General features: G+C 35.7%; 1 protein-coding gene across 1 annotated transcript in view; it reads right to left on the bottom strand.

Moving 5' to 3' along the window:
• The window catches only part of TENM2 (teneurin transmembrane protein 2), a 1,011,554-nt gene extending 999,709 nt beyond the window's left edge, over nt 1-11,845 (bottom strand). Inside the window, exon 1 of the mRNA XM_081934447.1 lies at nt 11,733-11,845. The gene's annotated coding sequence lies outside the window, so the exon portion shown is untranslated. The remainder of the gene's footprint in view (nt 1-11,732) is intronic.
• Nucleotides 11,846-13,286: the final 1,441 nt, after the last annotated feature.

Raw genomic sequence — 13,286 nt, 5'->3', positions numbered from 1 at the left:
GTGATGGGAAAATTTAAATACATATGTGTGTTTGTGTATATAGTAAACACACACACACATCTCTGTGTGTGTGTGTGTGTGTGTGTGTGTGTGTGTTGCATTTGTGCTGATAAATAAATAAAGGGAGACTAGTATAGATCTATACCCTTACTGGGAATTGAACCTGGGCTGTATTACATATTAGGCAGTTGCATTAGCCACTAAGCCACAGGCTCTCCTCCTTTATCAGCTAAGCCAGGGAAATAGGTATGTATTGTGTCACAACCCCTGGTATGCCCAAATATGGGAGGGAGCATACTGCTTCCCTTTTCTGTCTATCGGCTCACCCTAGGAACCATCCAGGCAGAAAGGCATTTTTTTTATGTTGCCTTGTTACATTTGTGTTGATCTTCAAGCTGGGTTTTGGGATATATAATAGACAAAATATGAAATATGGGATTGATTCAAATTCAGAGAATGTATTAAGTTACTGAAAAGGTTTGTACTTTGCTTGTTGAAGGCAGAAGTCATTTATTTGTATTTCTTTCTGTGTATTTTTAATATACACCCTGCCCCTTTTTCTTCTCCCCTTTCTTTTTTACTTTTACTTTTTTATATTTTTCTTAATTTGTATTATAAAACGATAAGAAAACATCAGGCTTTGTCCAACATAGCTCTCTTTTTTTTAAAAAAGGGGGGAAGCTTATCTGAGTAAAAAGTTTATTGTTAATTATTGAAATAAAGATCATTTGTTTTTTTCAGTTTCTATTTTGGCAATGAAGAAGCAAATAATGCATCAAACTTATTCCTCTAAGTAATCATTGAGGAACATCTTGCTGCAAGGAATGTGGATATAATTTTTAACTACACAAAATAGGGTAGGCGATAGGGGAAGGCACTATTAATCTTTTGGCTGGCAGGCAGACATACACTGATAGGAAAAGCTGGATTATGTGTACTTCTCTCAGCAAAATGCTTTCTTACATTACTTTCTATAGTTAATTCATTCTCATAACTGTAATCTGTGTACACTTTCCTCAGATTATGTTCCATTCAATTTCAATAGGATTTCAACTTGAGTAAGCGTAGCAAGGATTGTGCTGCTTAAAATAGTTTTACTTGTACCGTAAGCAGATAACAAAAATCAAGATTTTAAGAAGTGGAGCATTTAGAACAGTTATATGTTTATGTCTTCCATTTCATCAGAATGCAGTACACAGATGTAAAATTGATTAGTTTACAATACAAACACTCTGTCTGTTCATCAGATAGGTCACGTTATGTTACGTACATGCATCTAAGACGAGATACACAAAGTTCATTTCCCATACTAGTTTACCCTCTTAATGAAGAAGAAAAATGTTCAATAATATATTTAACTAAAATTTAGAATGCTTAGCTATGATGACATAAAAATTACTCCTAAATTTTATCACATTAAAGATTTTTTGGGATGTGGGGAGTACGGTACACATATAATGAAATAATTCCCCATGGCAAAATAAAATATATCATATTTTTCAGAGTATAAGATGCACCGGGGTATAAGACACACCAAGATTTTGAAGAGGCAAATTAAAAAAAAAGTTTTTGCACTCTGCTTTCCTCCCAGAAATCCCCCCCCCCCTTTTAACAAAAATTGGCCCTTCCCCTCCAAATGGAATGAATAGGCTTTATCTTGTTTGGATTATATAATGTAGATATAAATTCCCTTAGCTGCATATGTTTCTCTCAAACTATTTTTATTTCCAGGTATATCTACTAGTAGTATAGGTTTTCCATTATTGCTGAGTTTAGACAATGCTTTTAAAATAAGCAACAAGAATACAATGGAAATACCTTCTTTTTACTAATAGCAATAGCAATAGCACTCAGACTTACATACCACTTCATGGTGCTTTACAACACTCTCTAAGAGTTTACAATGTCAGCATAATTGCCCCCAACAGTGTGGGTCCTCATTTTATTGACATCAGAAGGATGGAACGCTGAATCAACCTTGAGCTGGTCAGAATCAAACTGCTGCCAGTTGGTCAGCAAAATTAGCCTCTAATACTGCATTCTAACCACTATGCCACCACAGCTCTAAATGAATTTGTGGTATATCAACCACAGAATTAAAGGTAAGAACTAATAATACAGGTGGTGCTATCCTTACAAGCCCATCAGATGTCTAGAAAATCTCAGAACAGCAGAAGAAATATCTTTTTGAAAAACCGATGTTAAAGAACCTAATGGGCACCATCTTTCATTCCCTCCCCCAATAAATGAAATACTATGGATGTTCTTCTTTTGTTGTTATCCAAATTTTAAGAACACAATTTTAATTGGCAACAAAACAAATAAAACCACATTGCATGTAGAATATGTTAGCAAGTATATGAGGAGATGTGAAATATTTTGCCTTCTCTTCATATTCCTGTTAGTATTTCCTACATGCAGCATCAAATCACATGTTCAACCTTCTTCTTTTTCCTTTTTTTTTTTTTTTTACAAATGTCCATGAATATGTTGGAATAGACCTGGGGGGGGGGGGAGTTTCTATCTCCTCACTATCCTTTTAGTTTTTTGCTAGAAGTGATTGAATAACACTATATATTTAATGATTTGGTAGGTATAAGTACCTACCTGCCCTTATTATAAGCACTAAAGGTGACTAGTAGAGTACTACTAGTACTAGTAGGGTACCTCGGCACCAGTGGTGGGTTCCAGATCCTATCGCAACTGGTACGCTGCAACAGGGCCGGGTGTCCTCCACCACGTGCACGTGCAGTGCACACGCATGTGTACCCACTGTCCGCGATGCTCCAGCTGCTCGGCAGAGGATTGCGCAGGCACCGTACGCTCTGTGCGAGTGTGCAAATGGCCCAGTTGGATCAAATACAGATAAGGACAGTGGGCAAATGGGTGTGTCCTCTGAAGCACTGCACCAGAACGGTACCTGGTGCTCCCAGCAGGCACCGGTATGCCCGTACCAGGGCGTACTGGCTGTAACCCACTACTGCTCAGCACTGCTGAGAATAGACAAATTCATTTTTTAAACATGGAATGGATGTATTCCAGTGAAAAGAGTAAAAAAAAAAGAATGGCCTAAAGTCTGTTGAAAAGGTGGAGAAAAGGCTTTAAGATTTAGATCCTGTGTCTGATATGTATTTTACTTTTCTTCAACAGACATATACATACTGAAGCAATTTATCGAGTAATTTCAAGTTCGTAAAGTTTCTGTAGCTGTCTAATTCTGGAATGCAGGTTGAATAAATATTTATAGCCATGTCTTGGCTGAAGTCTGACACTTTTTGAATTTGGAAGCTAAGATCAAATTGGTTAGTACTTGATGGGAAGCCACCAGGGGTTTTCTGATTATAAGCTAGAAGAGAAAGTCAAGAACAACAAACAACAAAAAAACACTGTCATCCAGTAAGAAGAAAAAGGCAAATGTTTTTGTATTATTACAAAAAAAAAAAAAAACCCTATAGAATTTGTCCATAATGTCCATGATGGAGTTGAGCTCAACTAGGGAAGTCTTAGGTCAGAAGTGGAATTACCTGATATTGGTGATCTCAGAAAATTTCAGTAGAAGAGAGGAGAGCAAACTAGACTGTATAGAGAGTTATTCTACCTCAGCTCACCTATTAGATGGGAAGAATTATTTCCTGAAAAAATTATAATTGCAAAATTCTAAATTTATTAATAAAATTTTCAATTACTTTATCTTAGCTGTTATAATGCATGCCTTTCCCCTCCTATAAATTTTGTTCCGGAAGTTTAAATATCCACTGCTCCCTACCTAAAATGCCTGTTACTGAGTTTAGCTGCTGAAGACATAATTGAGGATTTTAATATTTCCCATCTGCCAATTAAATGAAAGTGTCACATTTATCATAATATATATTTGATTTTAAATGACATCTTCTGTTTTCTCTCATCATACTCACAATATTCATTTATAAGACATTAAGTGACATTCTTTTAACACCAGATGTGGAAATGTTTATGCATCCCATTTCAACACCCACATTTTGCTGATTCAATTTAATTAAAAGCATAGAGTTTATAGGAGAGTAAAATTATAAAAGTTTCTTCTCTGCCTGAACAAAAGGTAGTGCATTTTACATTTAAATCACTTTTTTTTCAGCAGTGATTATTTTTTAAAGTGGGTGGATGCACCTAGCAGAAAACTAAAGCAGCAAGGAAATAAAACTTTAGGGTCCCTTCCAACTCTGTAATCCTAAAACTAGATTGCATCTTAAAGCTTACAATTGTCTAAAGAAAAAACAACATATTAACTGTTAATATATGTGTTAATGAAATAACAATGTGTAACACAGTATGTTATCTCCAAGTTTTTGTTAAATCTTTGAATAGATTTAAATCTTACATGTAGAACAATGACCTATTTTCAAAGGAATGTTGTTCAACTGACTAATGCCCTACTATACTTTACTAATTGTGGCTACTACTAGCCCAGAAACTATAGTTGAATTATTACTGGAGATGCTGCCAGATTGCTGGGATTTCTGTGTGTGCAACATATTGAAAGCCATACGCAGTCTAACCACTAATTAGATAATCTGGTTTTTGTTGTTGTATAAAAAGAAAAAAATAGTTGCAGTAAGATTGGGTTACCTTGTTGTGTAAAACATAAACCTTCTAATATGTGATAAATAATGAATAAATAATAAATAATGCTCAAAAAGCTATAGCAATTTTCCCAGTTATTCTTTCTTTCTTGAACACCATCCTCATTACCTGCCTAAAGATCAGTATACTGTAGTTTAAAACAACATAGGTTTTTTTTCCAGACATAGCCATACCATTAATCCCCTCAAAAACTTTGATCAATATCATAGCTTTTTTAAAAAGCTAGTGAAAATTAATGTATGGACAAATATTTTACATCTTCAGTTTTTGGTGTTTGAAATGCTATACATTGGTGACAAAATTTATCTGTATTGCTTCAATATAAATTTATATTAATTAATATAAATATTAGTACATTAATAAAGTCCAAAAGTGCACACAAGGCAGGATTAAATGGGCATAATACAGTATAATTGTTACAAAATATTATATATAATATACATATACACACACACACATAACATAGTTACAAAAAACAGAAGATCTTTGTATTTTGACTGCACAAATTGAGTCTTTTATTTTCTCATTGTCTCACAGACTAACTGCAACATCTGTTAATGTCTTGCACATAGTCTACTTTAAAAAAAAGATTTATATGAAGAAATAAAATTTCTAGTGTTAATTCATATTATCATGAATGTTATATATAACATATACCCTGCATTATTATCCATTGAATTATTGGTTGTTCTGAAATAATAGTGAAGCTTGTATTTCATCACTATAAAAATGTATAGATTTTATAAAACTGAGATTGGATAAAATTCTTATATAAACATATTTTACCTACTTGTACTCAATCTTGAACCCATTCTACTTGTTAGGTGGAAGAAAATGGATTTACTTATACATTGTGGTAAATAATTTTGGTCCTGTGTAAACGCTGGTAGTATTACATGTAAATAGTTGGGCATAACTAAATATATCCATGATACATTTTGTCTACAGATAAGCATGCAAATACATTATTTTTTCCCATTCTATCCTTTCTTAAAGGCATGACATAATATGTAAAGTTATACAGAATATAGAAAACTGAACTTGATTCATTTATTTTCACATTTTCATTGATCTCTACATTTTTGTACATTTCACAAAATACACCCCAAGGGTTTGATTTACCTGTGTAGCAGAGTTCAAATTTGTAAAAAACATATCATGGCATTAAAATTGGACAGCTTTATAATTGATGGTATAACAGGTTGTAATTCTCCACCTGTCACTGTGGTTAAAAATTGTGGGATGGTTTATTCATGGATGACTTATTTTCCATGGTATTTAGCCTGAAATCTTGAGGGCCATATGAATTATCTTTGATTGTATAAGGTGTAATCCTCATGGTATCCCACCTGTATCACAATAGGTCGCAATAGCTACTAAGCTTTGCAGAAATTGAAAATGCTAAGTGGAGTCTGGTTGTTACTTACAAGAAAAGCCACCATGAAATCCCAGACTGGGCTGAGAAATTGAAAAATCTCATAAGTAGGCAATGATCAACAATGTACATATTATTGCAAAATAAATCAAAGGACATGTCCGTGAATTTACAGAAAGTAGAGCTTAGCTCAAGAAAAATTAAATTGTTACCTCGCTTGTCTATATAATTTTTCCTTTTCATTCTTATATGTAGCCATACAGGCAGAAAAAAAAAAACTATTTTATCTGAAAAAAATACCTTAATATTAATTTCTTAAAGTCCTTAAGAAATAATTTAGAAGAGTGGAGTATGTGGGAGCATGAATTTAGCCTATGTCTGCAGGTCTTTAAAGCAGCCACATCTTTTCTAAAGATCACACAACAGTATCTGCTCCTGGCACATGATTCTGGAAGTAGCTATCATTTTTTTTAAAAACAATGGCAAACAATTGGGGTATTTGTTTCTGTGTACTCCAAAGTATCTTTTGGGGAATGAATCCAAAATATTGTAAAGCTAGGAGATATAAATTTGTCCCCTTCTTACAAAAGTCTGTTTCTCAGGTTTGGTGTTAAACAGATGCAAGTGAACAGAAAGAGTTAGCAGGCTTATTTTAATTGCTATAGAGATAACTTTTGTGCCTTTGTTTCTATGACCATGTACAGATCTGTTTATAAATAACACTTTGGGGTTATTGTTTTGGCAATATCGGGTTTGATAAAAATGACAAGAGCCTATTAACAAAAACATTCCCTTCAGAAATTATGTTTTATGTATCCTTTGAAGGAAGCTTGCCTGATTTTGAAATAAATCCTTGGAAACACCAGAACCATATGCATTCTAGGAATAATATATAATATTTTCTCTCTAGGTTTATCAGCTAATTTTTTTTTACATTCAGCTTTTCGGTTTTATACTGTATAGAAAAAAGAGTATCCAACAGACTCATAAAATTATATATTTTATTTAAACTATGGAATCAAAAAAGATAAACTTAAATAATGAACTCTTTAGAATCCCCATGTATATCTGTATATTTTACTTTTGTATCAACTTATTGCTTTTAAAAAAATGACAATGAAAGATAGATGAGTTTGCAATTATTTACAATCATTTGCAAGCAATGTAAATAGAAATAGTTCAATGAAAATAGCCATATTGTTAGCGAATAAACAAAATGGGAAACTAGAAGATAACTCGATGTCTATGTAGATTCTCAGTCATCCAGCTTTGGGACTTAGAGAATAACTTAAATGTGTAGTTGTAGTTCAATACACATCACTCAAAGTTTAATATCCAAATTGTTTTATGAATGTAAATGAAAACTCATATTGTCTGTTGTTTCCTATAAATAGTATTTAAGTTAATGTATTAATCTATCAAATAGGACAGTGGGTAGCAGTTGTTATTATTGTTGTTATTATTATTGGAATGCATATTGGGGAAATCTTAAGTTGTTCCACTGATATTTTGTTCCATTGATTAAGCTGTGTTTCTGTTGATGGAATGGAAAGTAGCAATTTCTCCTCCTATTTGGAGTTTCCTGATTGCATAAATAAAAACTTGAAATATGTTAGAAAAATATTTTGTGAAGTATTTTGGACATTTTATAAGCAACGCGTAAAATATGTATATTTTAATTTAAGACTAATGCACATCTACAATAAAAGTACTTCAAAGTAAATTCTGGTGAGATTGAGATCCTAAAGACACTTTAAAATTTGAAATTGTCTTGACTTATTTTGGTGGAATTGAAATACATAACTTGCTGATGATTAGGATATAAATCACTCTCTTATTTAAAGCTTCATTATTTTAAAAATACAATGTTTTTAAAGTACACCTCAAATATTGTTTATGCAACATAAACAAAACAGCATGTAGGAAAATATACAATGATAACAGAAGGAAAAATGACAGTTTGTATTTAACAAACATAAGATATAAATATATTACTCTGTCAGCTCAGACACTTCTAGTCTTTTCCAAATACAAGATGAAGCCTAAGACGACAGACAAATCTGACTGTCAGCTGCCTCAGATCAATACTTCTGGAACAGTAGTAATTCTCTCTCTGACCTAAGAACTGCAGGCACCATTTGTTTGTCTTCCTATGTAGCTATCTGATTTCTGGAGGATACAGAGGTTTAAAGTATATGTCATTCTAATAGTGGGATCACTTATGACAGTATTATCCTCCTACTATCCTCCCCTACAGAACATATACACAAAGGACAAAAGCTGTCTTCTTTTGAAGTAAAAGTATAAATCTTTTTTTTTTCCTGAAAACACTAGCAATCTTCTTGCTGTAGTGTCAAAATTTCTTATTTCAAGCATAATGTAGGCGTTCATATACAAATAGATAGATAGATAGATAGATAGATAGATAGATAGATAGACAGACAGACAGACAGACAGACAGACAGACAGACGACAGACAGACCAAATTTATTTATTGAAAACTATCTAGTGTAATGGCTGGCCACAGGTAGATAGCATCATTCGGATTAAGAACAGCTGTGTGTATACATTTTACTTTTTTTTTCTAGTATCTTTCACTCACTTCACCACTTTTATGTTAGAGCCTGCTACTATTCACTCATTATTTAACGACGTAAAAGTGCAACCTTCTGATTTTACTATTAGAAGATGTTAAGATTTTTTAAAATGTTATGCAATGACTCATTACATAGCTCTGAGTCATAGGTTTCAATTGAAACTAAAGATATTCTGTATTTTAAAATATAAAATATATGCATATTTTATTTAAAAATATATTTCTGATCAATTAAAGATAGCTTTCATGTTTATTCTTCATGTTGTACTCTGTAGGTTTTTTTCCTACTTTATTTGCTATCTCATCATATAGAGGTGCATATGGTGTACGTGGATGTAATTTCTGATGATATGAAGAGATAGCAAGCAACTAAAAATGATTGGACATTATTCCTTCAACGTAGAATCTTAGAAACAGGCAGGGATAATGATCTTAGGGAGCAATGAGAAAATGTGAAGTTGTTATTTATTCTGTATAGGCGATCACCACCCAAGATGGTGCCACTAAGGTGGGAAACCTTACTGCACATGCGGATGGCTGTGAGTAAAACAAAAATCAAGATTCAGAATGTCAGAATAATCCAAGTGAATGTCAGACTCGCACACATTAAGGTTTATTTGTCATAAATAGAAATGTCAACATGTGACCTAAAAGGCATAGTTAACATGGGCACGATTCCCTGGTTTTGTCTTGTGCAAGTCCAGATAAAACAAACAGAAGTTATGTGAAAAGACAGAGAAGTGCAACACAATTGCCATTCACTTCAAGAAAAGTTTTCTAGATAAGTTATAACTTAATGAATCATACTAAAAGGTGATAAAAGTTCAGAATACGTCCTTTGCAAAATAGAATACGCCACATTCAGGTATTTTTTTTAAAAAAAATTCCTATGGATATTAATGATAGGGTAAAACAATCCTTTACACCAAGATAGGTTAGGTTTACACACAGAGAGAGGCAGACAGAGGGGTGGGGGATGTGAATATCATGTATGTATATTGTACAGAATAAAACACAAAGCATGCATTTAACTTTCCTACTGAAATCAGTTGGGTTTAGTAGTTCTTAATTTGGAATTAATTTTAATAACAATTGTGAGTGTAAAAACAATGTAAAAGCAAAGTAATAGAACTCCCCCAGAATATCAGGCACTTCACTGAATTAATATTTTGTGGCATTCAACTGCATAAAAATCTGACAGGCATATATGATTCTTGTAAGTGGTTAGAAAATTATATTACAATAATAAAATTCTTTGGCAAGTCAGTATTATAGCATGACAGTATTGTACAACATTTGGAGTCCTTCATTGGATGTGAAAATGGACTGTTAATCTACTAAAATAATATAATAAAAATAAGTTCAGATAATATTGTGACAGTTTTTCACTTTATCATTAATGTGTGAAAAAGAATAAAAAAATGTAAACAAATATTGGTGAAGGTGGAAGATGATGATAATTTTTCTCTCTGCCACCTTGCCAGAATGAATGATAATTACTTACAAACTAATACTATTAGCTATCACTTAGAAAGTCCTACTTTTTAAATTAGATATACCCTCTTTCAAAGGAATGTTATAACAACCTCTATAGCCTCATCCTTGGAGGAGTGAAAAAGACCAACAAGAGCAAGTTTTTTCAGAAATAAATAATACTTCGTATACTGAGCCTTTTTTTTTTCAAATCACCATGCATAGTAATACGACAGTGAAATGCAGTCACACTTGTGGTTAGAATGTTATTTTAACACTATGACTCTAAGGGAAAGAGAGAGAATATTTGGGCACATTTATTTTCTCCATGAAGCACTGCATCATAAATATTTTATGGTGTAACTATTGAACTACTGCTGGCTTGTTTGCTATAATGCTCCCTCTCTTCCCTGTTGAAGTAATTAGAAAAGCATGGTCAGGGTAGTAAAAAAAAAAGTTATGCTTAGCCTGATATTTAGAATTCATATGACAGGAAGACCTTAATATAGATAGATAGATAGATAGATAGATAGATAGATAGATAGATAGATAGATAGATGATAGATAGATAGATAGATAGATAGATAGATGATAGATAGATAGATAGATAGATAGATATAGATAGATAGATAGATGATAGATAATCCTGTCATTTTGAGCTTCATTTGCTCTATCCAAGCAGAGAAACCTAAAATGTCATTTATGAATACATAAAAAAGTAAAAGGGCAAAGGAAATAGTTCTATGAGCAATACACTGTAAAGTGCATCTCGGAGTGACAATAGCTGTAGATTGAACTTTACAGACAATGGTACAATGCTAAGGAACATCTTTCTCACATTATATTTCTGAATGTAGCTTAAGTGGAATTAAGTGACAGCTGTAGCATTAGTTTAAGACCTTTGCAAGTAATGAGAGCAGTGTTTGTCTTTTATTGGTTATGACAAGCCTACTGCATGTATGCATTTATGCATTTATGTGTGCATGCACGTGAGTGTGTGTTTGGGTGTGTGGGTGTGTATGTGCATGTGTGTGTGTATCTATCTCACATGTAGAATATAAATGCCATCCTGCCCTTTGCTGCAACTGTTCCAACCAGCATGCCTTTGATAAAACAGTCTGAATCAGCCCAAACCTCCTATCCATCACATTGCTCAAAACTGAAATAAAATTGCATTTGGATTTAGGAAGGGAAGGGAATAAAAACACCAGTGAACAACAACAACATCAACAATAATAAAGATATTACACAGAAATTACTCACTATTTTAAAAAATAGTTGTCACACAAACCAACATTTAAACTTCATATAAGCCCAGCCAATGTCAACAGCCAAAGATGAAAATTAATGAGCACAACAGAAGGTAGCAACAGCAGCAGCTCTTCTAGAGCAGCCACAGGAGCGGAGGCTCCTGAAACTCGGGCAACTAATGACCTCTCTCCAAGTGCTGAATCCAAGGAGACAAACCCCTCACAAGCAGAAAAGCAGCCGAAGTTGTCGACGGCGCTGGTACGCAATTACAGAAGGAAAAGCAGGGGAGGGGGGGACGGGACGTAAAAGCACACAGGCACACATAGAGAGAGGGGTGTGCGGTTTTAGGCGCCGTTTGCAGAGCTCCGAGAAACCTTAGAGCATGCAGATAAGTACACGAGAGAAGGGAGCATTTACCAGTGGAGGTAGCGGTAGCAGCAGGGCGAACAGGCGGAGCTCCTCACATGATCTCCGTGAGTCAACTTAGCAGCAGAACCCCGAACAGATTCCTTCACTGTCCGAGGGGCGAATGGGGGGGGGGGGATGCAGTGGGTGGGGTGGAGGGTAGGGCCCCCTTCCGTAGGGAAAAAAATAGGTGTGATATCCCGAGCCAGCAAAGCTTCTACTGTCGCCCAGCCTTTATCTCCGGCGCTGTCACCGGCAGGGAGAGCCGTGGGAGAAGCAAGGTCGGCAGTCCGGCTTGCCTACCAAAGTGAGTCTAGCCACCCGAAGAGCGCAGCGGCGGCTGTTCTCTGAATATCCAGCCTGGCGGCAGGCGGCACAGCCACCAGGTTGCACGAGCTCCTGAATTAAGGGGCGCGAGCCAATCCCCGGGCTCAGCGGCGCGCGCGCAGGGCAGCGGTAGACAGACGCGCCCGTCCGTCCGGCTGCTGGAGAGCAGCTGGAACTGCGAAAGCGACGGCGAGCAGAGCGGTCGGTGTTGGTGGTGTTGGTGGTAGCGGTGACGGTGCTGGATGCGCGGCTGGAAAGACTCTGCTGGGTGTGAGACGCGAAGGAGGCATTTGGTTTCCCTCGCGGCTGCACTGGCACTTAAAGGGGAAGCTCAGATTTTCCCCAGGCGCTGGCATGGTGCGGAGGGAAGGGGGGGGGATGCTGCCATGGGGTGGGGAGCGTAGGCGCAGCTAGGAGGGGTTCCTTTATAAAGGTAGGACTGGAGTAGGCGGTGTTGGCTCTCCTAGCCCTAGGAAACCGTGGGGACCAGAGGGAAAAGAGTGGGGTTTGCGTTCAACATCTCAGCGAGGGGCAAAGGTAAGATGGGTGGGTGCCGATTCCTGCATCGAGGGAGCCAGTTTGCACGATTGTCTCGTAGGAATAGAGATGGAAAGGGGGGGCAGAAAGACTTAAAATAGGAAGGTGTTTGCTGTCAGGCGAAGGTGGGATGGGGAGCCCCCTCAAAACAGTAGAGTCTGTCATGTATTTTGTTTATTTTATTTTATTTTTTTCAAGTAAAAGGCTGAAAGGTTCCGGAATGTTTACTGTCACACGAAACCTGCATTATACACACCTCTCACGTTTGTATAAGTAATATCAGAGATCCAGCAAGGCATATTATCTGCATGATAGAATACTCCCAGGCAGGAATATAAAGATTGGTCTGATTTCTGCGTAAAGATGTGAGTGACTCATTGTCTGTCTAAACACACCTTACAGCCACTTTTTTTTTGTAGCAGAACTCCAGAATTTAATCTTTCTTATTAGCAGGACACCAAATTGGGGATCCAATTTCTATATTTCCTCTCCCCCACCCCATCTCCCATGCCTGGCCCAATAGCTGTATATAAAGCATAGCATATCCACTGCCTCGCCCAATCATTCACAAGAACTTTTTTGCATCTATCACAGTACAACGTCTAAAAGTTCCACACTGGTTTTATTTCATGGCATTGAAAGTTAAAAGATTGTGATCAAACTGCAGTAGATGTTTCTATACTCTATCAAAGACTTGCATGA

This window comes from Natrix helvetica, assembly GCF_964273705.1.
Source record: "Natrix helvetica genome assembly, chromosome: 1".
Lineage (NCBI taxonomy): Eukaryota > Metazoa > Chordata > Lepidosauria > Squamata > Natricidae > Natrix > Natrix helvetica.
The sequence above is the reverse complement of the archived record's forward strand: the minus strand, read 5'-3'. Positions and strand labels throughout refer to the sequence as shown.